Source organism: Scyliorhinus canicula, chromosome 5, assembly GCF_902713615.1.
Source record: "Scyliorhinus canicula chromosome 5, sScyCan1.1, whole genome shotgun sequence".
In the NCBI taxonomy this organism is placed as follows: domain Eukaryota; kingdom Metazoa; phylum Chordata; class Chondrichthyes; order Carcharhiniformes; family Scyliorhinidae; genus Scyliorhinus; species Scyliorhinus canicula.
This window is the reverse complement of record NC_052150.1, coordinates 129,647,948-129,659,106: the sequence shown is the minus strand read 5'-3', so window position 1 is coordinate 129,659,106 and position 11,159 is coordinate 129,647,948.

The following is an 11,159-nucleotide window of genomic DNA, read 5'->3' as shown; positions in this document are numbered from 1 at the left end:
TAACGTTCAAAAATGTGTCAAGCAGCCTGTACCTTTTGGTGCATGTATGGGGAAGCCCTTACCTCTCATCTGCACAAGTTCCCAAATAGTGCACTACAGCCATAGGACTGAAGCCCACAGGATTTTAAAATTAATTTACGGATGTGGGCTTCACTGGACAGCCCAGCATTTATTGCCCATCTCTCGTTGCCTTTCCGATGGTCGTGGTGAGCTGCCTTCTTGAACCACTGCTGTCCCTGAAGTGCAGGTACACCCACAGTGCTGTTAGGGCGGGAGTTCCAGGATTTTGACTCAGCAACAGTGAAAGAACAGTGAAGCAATTCCAAGTCAGGGTAGTGAGTGAGTTGGAAAGCACACTCCAAGTGGTGGTGTGTCCAGGTATCTGCTGCTAAGTTTTTTCTAGATGGCAATGGTTGTGGGTTTGGAAGGTGCTGTCTAAGGAACCATGGTGAGTTCCTGCAGTGCATCTTAATAATCTTTATTTGTGTCACAAATAAGCTTATAGTAACACTGCAATGAAGTTACTGTGAAAAGCCCCTAATCACCACATCCCACCGCTTGTTCGGGAGCACAGAGGGAGAATTCACCTAACAAGCGTGTCTTTCAGGACTTGTTGGAAGAAACCGGAGCACCTGGATACCCCCCTCCCCCCAAGGCCTGTCCACTATCTACATGGTACAAGTCAGGGGCGTAATTCTCCGACGCCCAGCAGGGTCGGAGAATCACCTGGGGCTGCCTAAAATCCCGCCCCCGCCGTGGCAGAGATTCTCCGCCACCCGGGAAGTGGCGGCGGCAGAATCTCGCCACTCCGATCGGAGAGGCCCCTGCGGTGATTCTCCGGCCCAGATGGGCCGAAGTCCCGCCACTGGGAGGCTTCTCCCGCCGCCGAGGTTTCAACCACCTCTGGAACGGCGGGATCAGCGGCGCGAGTGGGCCCTGGGGGGCGGGGGGCAATCGAACCCCGGGGGTTGCCCCCACAGTGGCCTGGCCCGCGATCGGGGCCCCCCGCTCAGACTCCGGGCCAGTGCCCTGGGTGCACTATTTCTCCTTCCGCGGCCGCCATGGCGGAAGCGGAAGAGAACCCCACATCGCCATGTGCCGGCAGTGACGTCAGCGGCCAGCTGCCGCTGACGTCACTGCCGGCGCATGTGCCGACCGGCGAAAGCCTTTCGGCCAGCCCCGCTGCTGGGGGCGCCAGTTTTTTGCGCCAATCTTCTGGTGCCAACCTTTCCGGCGCGGGGCTGGCCCCCAAAGGTGGGGAGAATTCCCCACCTTTGGGGAGGCCCGACCCCTGAGTGGTTGGCACCACTCCCCTACTCCGGGACCCTCCGTCACGCCGGGTAGGGGAGAATGCCGCCCCAGGAGTGTGAAGGATACTGTTCACTTGCCTGGATGAGTGCAGCTTCAACAACACTCAAGAAGCTCGACACCATCCAGGGCAAAGCAATCTGCTTTATCAGCACCCCATCAACCTCCTTAAACATTCACTTCTGCTATCATCAGAGCACAGTGACATGCAATATGGACTGCAGGAACTTATCAAGCTTTCTTCAACAGCATTCTCAAACTTACTTCAACAGCATCCTCCAAATCTGTAACCGTTACCAACTAGGAGGACAAGGGCACCAGTTGTGTGGGAACGCCACCACCTGTAATTTCCCTTTAAGCCCCAAACCATACTGACTCAGAGCTATATCACCATTCCTTCACTGTCGCTGGGTCAAAATCCTAGAATTCCCCAGCTAACTACACAGTGGGTGTCCCTACACCAGATAGACTGCAGCGGTTCAAGAAGGTAGCTCGCCAGCCCCTTCTCAAGGGAAGTTAGAGATGGACAATAAATGCTGGATTTGTCAACTCCCTATATGTATATATATATAAAAATATGAATGATACCTATGCCTTCATGTCTTGGAGATTTCAGAGACTCAAACAAAAATGTCCTCTGCTATGACCTGTCCCTTCCTTTTGCCCTGTGCCAGTTTATTATGCAGACTGACTCTCTGTCTCATGGTCAAAATTGCTTTTTTCAGTTGGTTGCTGCTGCCTGTCCTCTCCTACTTGTTCCATGATAACCCATTGCAGGTTAATACTGTGTAAGATGCATCTTAGTATATCATGGTGAGGCTGCACAGGATAGAGGGACACATTGGAACATTGGTGAGATCCTTTTACATTATTCTTGGGGTGTGGACATGCTGGCACAGTTGGTATTTATTGCTCATTGCGGGTAAGGGTGGAAAGTTCTCTTTCTTGGGCTGTGTTTTTACCCAAATTGGATTTTTACAACAATCCAGCAGCCTGATGAACACCTTTAATTTCCAGAATTTTTAAATTGAATTCTCAAACTGCCGAGGTTAAATTCAACCAGTGGATTAATGACTGAGCAACATGTCCACTGCACAACCATACCCAGTGCATTGAAATTAGACAATAAATGTTTATACGGAGCAAGGTTAGAGTCTGGTATTCTCTGTCTCAAGACATTCTGGAAGCAGAGTCCATAAGTTTTTGTAAAAAGAAATGGAATAGTTACTTAAAAAAAGGCAGTATTAAAGGGAACAAGGGTTGCGTGTGAGAGTGGAATTGAGCTGGACGGTTTACATAGATACGTCCAGTAACACAAACTTGATGGGGAGATGGTGGCACAGCGGCATTGCCACTGGACCAAGGACCCAGAGTAATGCGCTGGGAACCTGCCTTCAAATCCCACCACAGCAGATGGTGAAATTTGAATTCCATTGAAATCTAATGATGACTATGAACCATCACTAATGCCCTTTAAGGAAGGATGTCTGGTCTGACATACATGTGACTCCAAATCCATAACATTGTGGTTGACTCATAAATGCACAAGCAAGTCACTCAGTTCAAGGGCAATAAGGGATGGGCAATACATCTGGCAATGCCCATGTCCCATGAATGAATGTTTAAAAATTGAATGAACTGCTGTATTTCAGCACTGTAAGATTCTGCATGGTGTTACCTTCTTTCTGCTTCTCTTATTTTACTTGGGGTGGTCACAATTCTGATTATCACCCTTCTCCATCAACTCCTGAAAATCGGCCATTCCTCTTCCAATCTTGTGTTTCCAAGTCTCTCGTCACTGCATATTTTCATTTTATCTTGGCCCGTTTTTCTGGCAGTCGCATCTCCATCACTCGCCTCACCACATTCTATCTCTCTCCCCACAACAGATGGGTGGACCATTTCAGTCTCTTTGCTACTTGCTTCAGTGGTCCCAAAAGCATCACTGAACTCCATGATGCGCTGGTTCCTGATTTTGCCCTTTCTTGTCACTCCACATATCCATTGTAGCACCCACATCTCATTAATATCCTATTTTTGTTCCTCTTCTTGATGTTGCTCAAGTTTCAGCACTTTACAATAAGGCTGGTTTCACAACTGGCTTGTAGACTCTTCCTTTCAGTTTTAGTGATGCTTTTCTATCTGATAACACACCACTGCACTTCGTCCAATTGCTCCAACCAGAATGAATCCGTTGCTCAATCTCCATATCTATACTTCCATCTTCTGCCACCACTGACCCCAAGAACTTAAAATGACTCACTATCTCAGAGTCTTCACTCATAATCTTCACAACTTCATTCTGGCCCTCTTCCCTAGACTGACAGTCCATAACTTGGGTGTTTGGGCAGTTCAACATCACACCCCTATCGTCCAGTGTAGTGCTTTACTCCAGTTTTCCAGATGCTTGGTCAGTTTCTCATCATCCTCATCATATATCTCAGTGTCATCTAAAAACATCATTGGCCACGGCACTTCCTGTCTCACTTACTCAGTTAGGCCATCGATGGCAATCAGGAAGAGGAGGAATCTCATTGTCAATATTTGGTGTAATCCAACTTTGGCTTTGAAACTCTCACTCTCCCCACACTGCTTCGTCTTTATAAATTTAGAGTACCCAATTTATTTTTTCCAATTAAGGCGCAATTTAGCATGACCAATCCACCTACCCTGTACATCTTTGGGCTGTGGGGGCGGATCCCACGCAAACACGGGAAAATTATGCAAACTCCACATGGCCAGTGACCCAGAGCCGGGATCAAACCTGAGACCTCGGCGCCGTGAGGCAACAGTGCTAACCACTGTACTGCCTCCCACACTGCTTCTTACTCTTAATAGAATTTACAGTGCAGTAGGTGACCATGCAGCCCATCGAGTCTGCACCGGCCCTTGGAACGAACACCCTACCAAGCCCATGCCTCCACCCTCTGGCACTCCTCGTTTATGTTCTGTGAGAGTCAGCTATACTTCTTTGACGCTCCAAGAATTATAGCACATCTCTTCCCTGAGCATTTGGGTGTAATCATATTGGCATGTTTGGCCAAAATATACAGAGGCTAGATTCCAAAATGGACCTGTTACCTATTTTCATCGTGGTAAATAACTCACACAAAGCAAGAATAGTCTTTGTTTCATCATTCTAAGGACACAGGGGTCAGGATTTTTTCAGTGATGTTATCTGGATGTGCCCCATTAAGTTTCATTCATCTAGAACAAGGCCCATTTAATTTGATTTAAAAACTTACTTTGTTTGCTGGACGGCACTGTGAGTAATGAGCAGAGCCACATATGTTTAAATGGTTTCTGCAGTTTGTTCAGTGCTTTCCAATAAATCTCCTCCTAAAATGTTCCTGATGATGGCACGTCTGCATATCTCATTTCTTCTCTGCCACTCCCATGTGCAGAACACAATTCAAGTTAGTTCAGTCATGGTAATTGCAGAGGTTTGTGACTTTCTGGAAGTGACCAGTAATAGCCAAAAACAGCAATCCTTAACAGAACAAAAGCAAGTGAACCATTCCATACCTGACTTTCTTTCTTCCTAGGCTGTACATAACTTCTAGAGTAAAACATTTGCCAGTATTTAGAAGGCTTATTAAATATGACCCTTCTAGAATCTTGGATTCATAGCGCCCATTGTTGAGCCTTACTACACTGCTGGTAGTTTAATGGTTCCAGTCACCATTTTGGCCTAGAACTGATCCCCATGTGAAAATGTGGGAACAGGGCCAGTCAAAGTGTGAGGTTGGTCAGCCCAGACCTGCAATGTTGCATCCGAGATCCACGACCCAACAAGGTGGTAGAGGTTGGCACCATATCCTAACATCTTGGTAGGGCTCAATAAAGCTGGCACATTTGTCTTTTCTGTTCCTTAGGGAGCTGGAGATAAAATTTGCGAGGTGCTTGTAGAGCTTACCATCAAGTCAGGCTCAGAACTTATTTTGACCAAGGTTAGAGCTGTATAAGAATTTTGGCCAAGGTTAGAGCTGTATAAGAATTTTGGCCAAGGTTAGAGCTGTATAAGAATTTTGGCCAAGGTTAGAGCTGTATAAGAATTTTGGCCAAGGTTAGAGCTGTATAAGAATTTTGGCCAAGGTTAGAGCTGTATAAGAATTTTGGCCAAGGTTAGAGCTGTATAAGAATTCTAACTCTTACAAAGAACCAGTACAGACACAATGGGCAAAATGGCCTCATCCTGTGCTGTAAATATTCTGTGATTCTATCATTCTAAGACTTCTGCCAGAAGCAGAGAGCTGAAAAACCCTCATTTACATCAATCATGCATAAATAATGAAGTTCATGCACATTCTGTGTAAGAACCACAAGCACAGATGGGAAAGATGCAGTGGGGAATTAGCATGGTGGGCACTAAGTGGGGTGTGAATAGTTTTCTGAGGTTGAGAGATAAGGGGCAGGAATCGAGCCATGCCGCCCCGATGCCGGGACCCTAACTTGGCGCTGGTATGGTTGGCGCGGCACCATTTGGGGGCCGCTCTACGCGGATGGGCCAAGCGGCAGTCGTAAAAAACCAGAGTCCCGCCGCCGCTGTTCACACCTGCTCTCGGCCAGCGGACCTCGGCCTGTGGTGGTGGGGGGGGGGGGGGGGTGTCCGACCCCAGGGCGGCCTCCGATGTGGCCTGGCCCATAATCGGGGCCCACCGATTGGCGGGCCGGCCTCTCTGCTTGGGGGCCTCCTTTCTTCCATGCCGGCCCCTGTAGCCCTGCGCCATGTTGCGCGGGGACGGCGCGGAGAAGGGAGCCAATGCGCATGCTCATGTTGGCACTGGCGCCACTGCTCATGTGCACGTTGGCGCCTGTGCCATTGCGCATGCGCGGACCCTGCGGCCAGGATCAGCAGCTGGAGTGGCGTGGATCGCTCCAGTGCCGTGCTGGCTCTCTGTCGGGGCCAGAATTGCTGATCCTGAGGCCGCGTTGACGCCATCGAGAAACGCGACGGCGTTTCTGCCGGCGTCAACACTTAGCCTCAGGATCACAGAATCCCGCCCAAGGTAAGAATAACTGTCCTTTACATCAAGGCAGCATATCACCAGGGATCCCTCATAAAATTGAAGTCAATGAGAATTGGGTAAAAATCGAGACAAGTCATTCTGGCCCTAGAACACACTGCAGGATTTCCTCAGTTGGTGTTAGGACCAACTGTCTTCAGCTGCTTCATCAATGACCTTCCATCCATCACAAGATCAGAAATAGAAATGTTTGCTGATGATTGTACAATGTTCAGCCTCATTTGTAATTCCTCAGATACTGAAGTAGTCTGTGCTCACATGTTGCAAGACTAGATGATATTCAGGCTTCGGCTGATAATGGCAAGTAACATTCAGGTCACACAAGTGCCAAGCAATGACCATTTCCAAAAAGAGGGAATCTGACAATCTTCCATCAGCCAATAGCATTATCATCACTGAATCCCACACCATCAAGAGCCTGGGGCGTTTCATTGACTAGAAACTGAACTAGACTCACAATATAAGTGCAGTGGCGGGGTGGTACAATGGCACAGTGGTTAGCACAGCTCCCTACAGAGCTGAGAACCCAGGTTCGAATCCCGGCCCTGAATCATTGTTCGTGTGGAGTTTGCATATTCTCCCTGTGTCTGCGTGTGCTTCACCCCCACAACTCAAAGATGTGCGAGGTAGGTGGATTGGGTGCTCTAAATTTAAAAAAAATTAAATGAATGCTACGTCTACAAGAGCAGGTCAGAGGCTGGGAATTCTGCAGCAAGTGACTCACCTCCCGATTCCCGAAAACCCGTCCACCATCTACAAAGCACAATTCAGGAGTGTGCTGGAATACTCTCCACTTGCCTTGTTCTGTACAGATCTGACAACACTTAAGTTTGATACCATTCCGGAAAAAGCAGACCGCTTGATCAGAACCCCATTCACCATTAGAAACATTCACTCCCTCCCTGTGAAGCGCACAGTGGCAGCAGTGTGAACCATCTATAAGATGCACTGCAGCAAGTCACCAAGGCTTCTTCAACAGCCCATTCCAAGCCCTCTACCATCCAGAAGGACAAGGGCAATGGATACATGGGAACACCACCACCGGGAAATTCATCTCCAAGCCACACACGAAATTAAATGAATGAAAATCGCTTACTATTAAAAGTAGGCTTCAAATGAAGTTATTGTGAAAATTCCCGAGTCGCCACATTCCGGCATCTGTTCGGGGAGGCTGGTACGCGAATTGAACCTGTGCTGCTGGCCTTGTTCCGCTTTACAAATCAGCTGTTTAGCCTACTGTGCTAAACCAGCACACCATGCTGATTTGGAAATATATTGCCGTTCCTTCACTGTCGCTGGGTCAAAACCCTGGAACTCCCTCCTTATCAGCACTGTGGGTGTGCCTACATCACAACTGCAGCAGTTCCAGAAGGCAACGCACCACCTCCTTCTCAAGGACAACTAAGGATCGGCAATAAATATTGATCCAGCTAGTGACGCTCACTTGTCAGGAGTGAATTTTAAAAATCATGTTTAAAATAATAAAGGGATTTGACAGGTTTAATACAGATAAATTATATCCTCTGATAGAGGATTTAAAATAGGAGGGCTTGTACTTATATTAGACCTGTAGCATTTTGGAGTTAAATCTGGAATCATTTTTTCACGATAAGTTCTTGAAGTGTCTGTGGATGCTGGCTCTATTAATGTTCAAAAATGAGATCAACGTTGATTGTTGGGTGTCGGTATCATATGATATGGTAAAAAAGCTGGTAAATGGAGTTGAGATGCAGGTCAGCCAAGGTTTGAGGAGCAGAATAACCTAGTCCTTTTTCTATATTCCTGAATATCATAAACATAATTATAACATAGGTGCTGAGAATAACAGAACTAACCACTGGAATTACCGACTACAACTTTCTTATTTTTATTTAGAGTCTTGCTAAATACCTTTGAATCCCTGCCAAACTCCTACGTTATTTTATAGCTGCAGTAAATAATGAAATAAATTTCACCAAAACAGCTATTCATGTTTTCCACTGTACACAAAACAGTCTATGACATCAAATAAAAAGCAATGTGCTGCAAAATGTTGTATATCCAAAACAAAAGCAGGAGGAAGCTACAATCACTCAGTAGATCAGCTAGCATTTGTGGACAGTACATGGCAATAGCTACAGTGGATCCTTAGCTTTATTCAAAACTGAAGAACTGCTTAGAATGGGACAAACCTGAAACATTCACTGCCTGATCTCTCCATGTGTACTACCTGGTCTCTCCATGTGTACTGGCTGGTCACTTTCAAACTTCCAGCTGATTCCATTTTTGTTTCAGGCATGGTTTAAAAGTGGAAAAAAAACACATGAAAGTTTGTCAAACAAAAAGAAACATTTCATGCTGCAATAGGCTAGTGCTATGGTGAAGCACTGCAATCAGGTTACTTTCAGTTAACTGTTCTGTTTAAGCAGTTCAGATGCAAAGCTGTAGAGCTGCAGGGTAGTTTCACTGAGGGATGCTTATTGCTGGAGGAACCTACAACTGGTCTTCTGTTTCCAAACAGTGTGAGAGGCATTTTACTCCAGCTGTTCTTGGTGAATCACCTTGTGAAAACATGCAGACATATGCTAGAAGTCAGGGAAATAAAACCTTTCCAATTCTTGACAGGTTTATAAGGAATTGCTTGCTGGGTGACCCAGTTAAATAACTTCATGGCTGTATGACTTCCTTGATGTCATTCAGATTCACTAACTATTCCTTGCTGGGAGAACCATCATTGCAACCAGCAATTTGCAGCTCTGACTCCAAATTTAAAATGTGAAAACACATGAAGCCAATTGAATACATATTGAGATGTATGAATCAGTAAGGCAATCTTTCAGTGTGGTGTTTGGGCTAGGCAACAAAATGATTGCCAGACATAACTTATCACATGGACTATTATTGAGACATTCTAAGCACTGTTTCCTTGACTTGCAAAGAAGGGTTCAGGTTTTAAAGAAATGTATAAAGCTGAATGAATTGATTACATTTTACCAACAGGAATGAACTCAGAGGTTCTTTATTTGACCACAGGGCTAAGAGAATTTTTTAGTTGAAGCTTTCATGACTCTTATTTGTCCACTACAATTTAACATTTCTAAGATATAATTATTTTTGTAATGTTTCCTTATTTTCTTCTCCTCTTGTCCTGGGATTATGCTGGTTTACATTGGCTCCAGGGTGGAACACTTCACAAATGTTGCTCACTCTGCTGACAACGCAAAGAGACAGGGTTGTCCGAGCTATATTTCTCTTGTCCCAAACAGCCAAGTGGAGATTAATCAAACTCTGCCTGAAAAGGAAGTCAGAGCATTAAAAGCGATGGGAATTTTGCAGTGATGAGTAAGCTCCCCATTTCCACACCAAAGAATGAATGAGCTGGTGTGTCATGCGACATTAATGAACACTTACAAAATTTCAATTGCTAAGTCCCTGTCATTAGCTGCTTCATAAATTGTTATCCACACATAGCTTTTCAACTCCTTAATGGTCGTTTTATTTTACTTACATAGGTTCAATCATTTTGCTTGCTTGTTTCATGTGAAGATAAGGGGTGCAAATTCTAATCTCCGTTGCATTGCTGGAGGCAGTGCTAAAGAGGGCTTGCACCTTCCCGAAGATGCGTAATGTTCTGTCAGCTGCTTCCAGCATGGTGCAGAAGCGAAAACACGTGGGTATTCACAGTATGTACTGGAAGGAGCACTATCCTGATATACATAGCTCTGCTGCTTGATGTGACATTTGATGGCTAATTTGGACCATGCAGATCCAGAAAATAAATTTGTGCGTTGCGCTACAAAGGGCAAGCACTGAGCCACAAGATTGATCCCACACTAATACTATTTAAAGGTACAGTCCCCTCCACCGACTCCTGATGCGGTGCTCCTATGTTCCTCTAGTGAACTGACACACAACCCATTCTTTCACCAGGCCTGGCTCTTTTTAAGAACAATGAACCAAAACCAATGAGGAGTAAAACAAAATAAACAAAGATGTGGTGACAACCCCTGGTGGGTCAATCCAACTAAAACAAATATCAAAGGAAACTTAACTAACTAAACCAAATTATCATTCCCTGGCTGTGTTAATGCCTTTTCAAATTACGTTATTAACATGTGTTAATTATATTGTTAAGGCCCGGAGAAACAGGCGATGTGCATTAATTCGGCACACATAAATAGGGGATAGCTGGGACACTGGTTTGAGTGGAATGAGAGCTGTGAGGCTTTTAAAACATAATTTAAAGTGCTCAATTCTTTTCTTTTCCAATTAAGGGGAAATATAGCGTGGCAATCCACCTAACCCGCACATCTTTGGGTTGTGGGGGTGAGACCCTCACAGACATGAGGAGAATGTACAAGCTCCACACAGACAGTGACCAGGGACTGGCAGCAAACTCAGGTCCTCAGCGCAATGAGGCAGCTGTGCTAACCATTGCGTCACCGTGCCACCCTAAGAGCTGTGACACTAAAAAAGTCAATAAACTCTCGCAAAGAAAAGTTCTGTGTCTTGGTATCTGCTTCACCAACCGGCTTGCATCCTGTTAACAGTAATGGATGGTTGGTGACCAAAAGATAAAGTTTGGAAAAGAATATTTATTTTCACTGAGAAGATTATAATTGGAGTTACTTTGGAGATGAATGGCTGAAACCAAGTGTAAAATAACAGGGTATGATTTTACACATATCTTCAGTGATATTGGACCATCCCCCTGGTCTTGGAAGGGATTCCAGTCAGTTGAATTTCTGAGCACTTGAATGCCTTGTTTCATGGGAGTGCCCCTTCAAGAAATGTTTTTGACTCATCACATGGTTTCAGTGATGTCACTTTGTGGGTGGAGCTGGG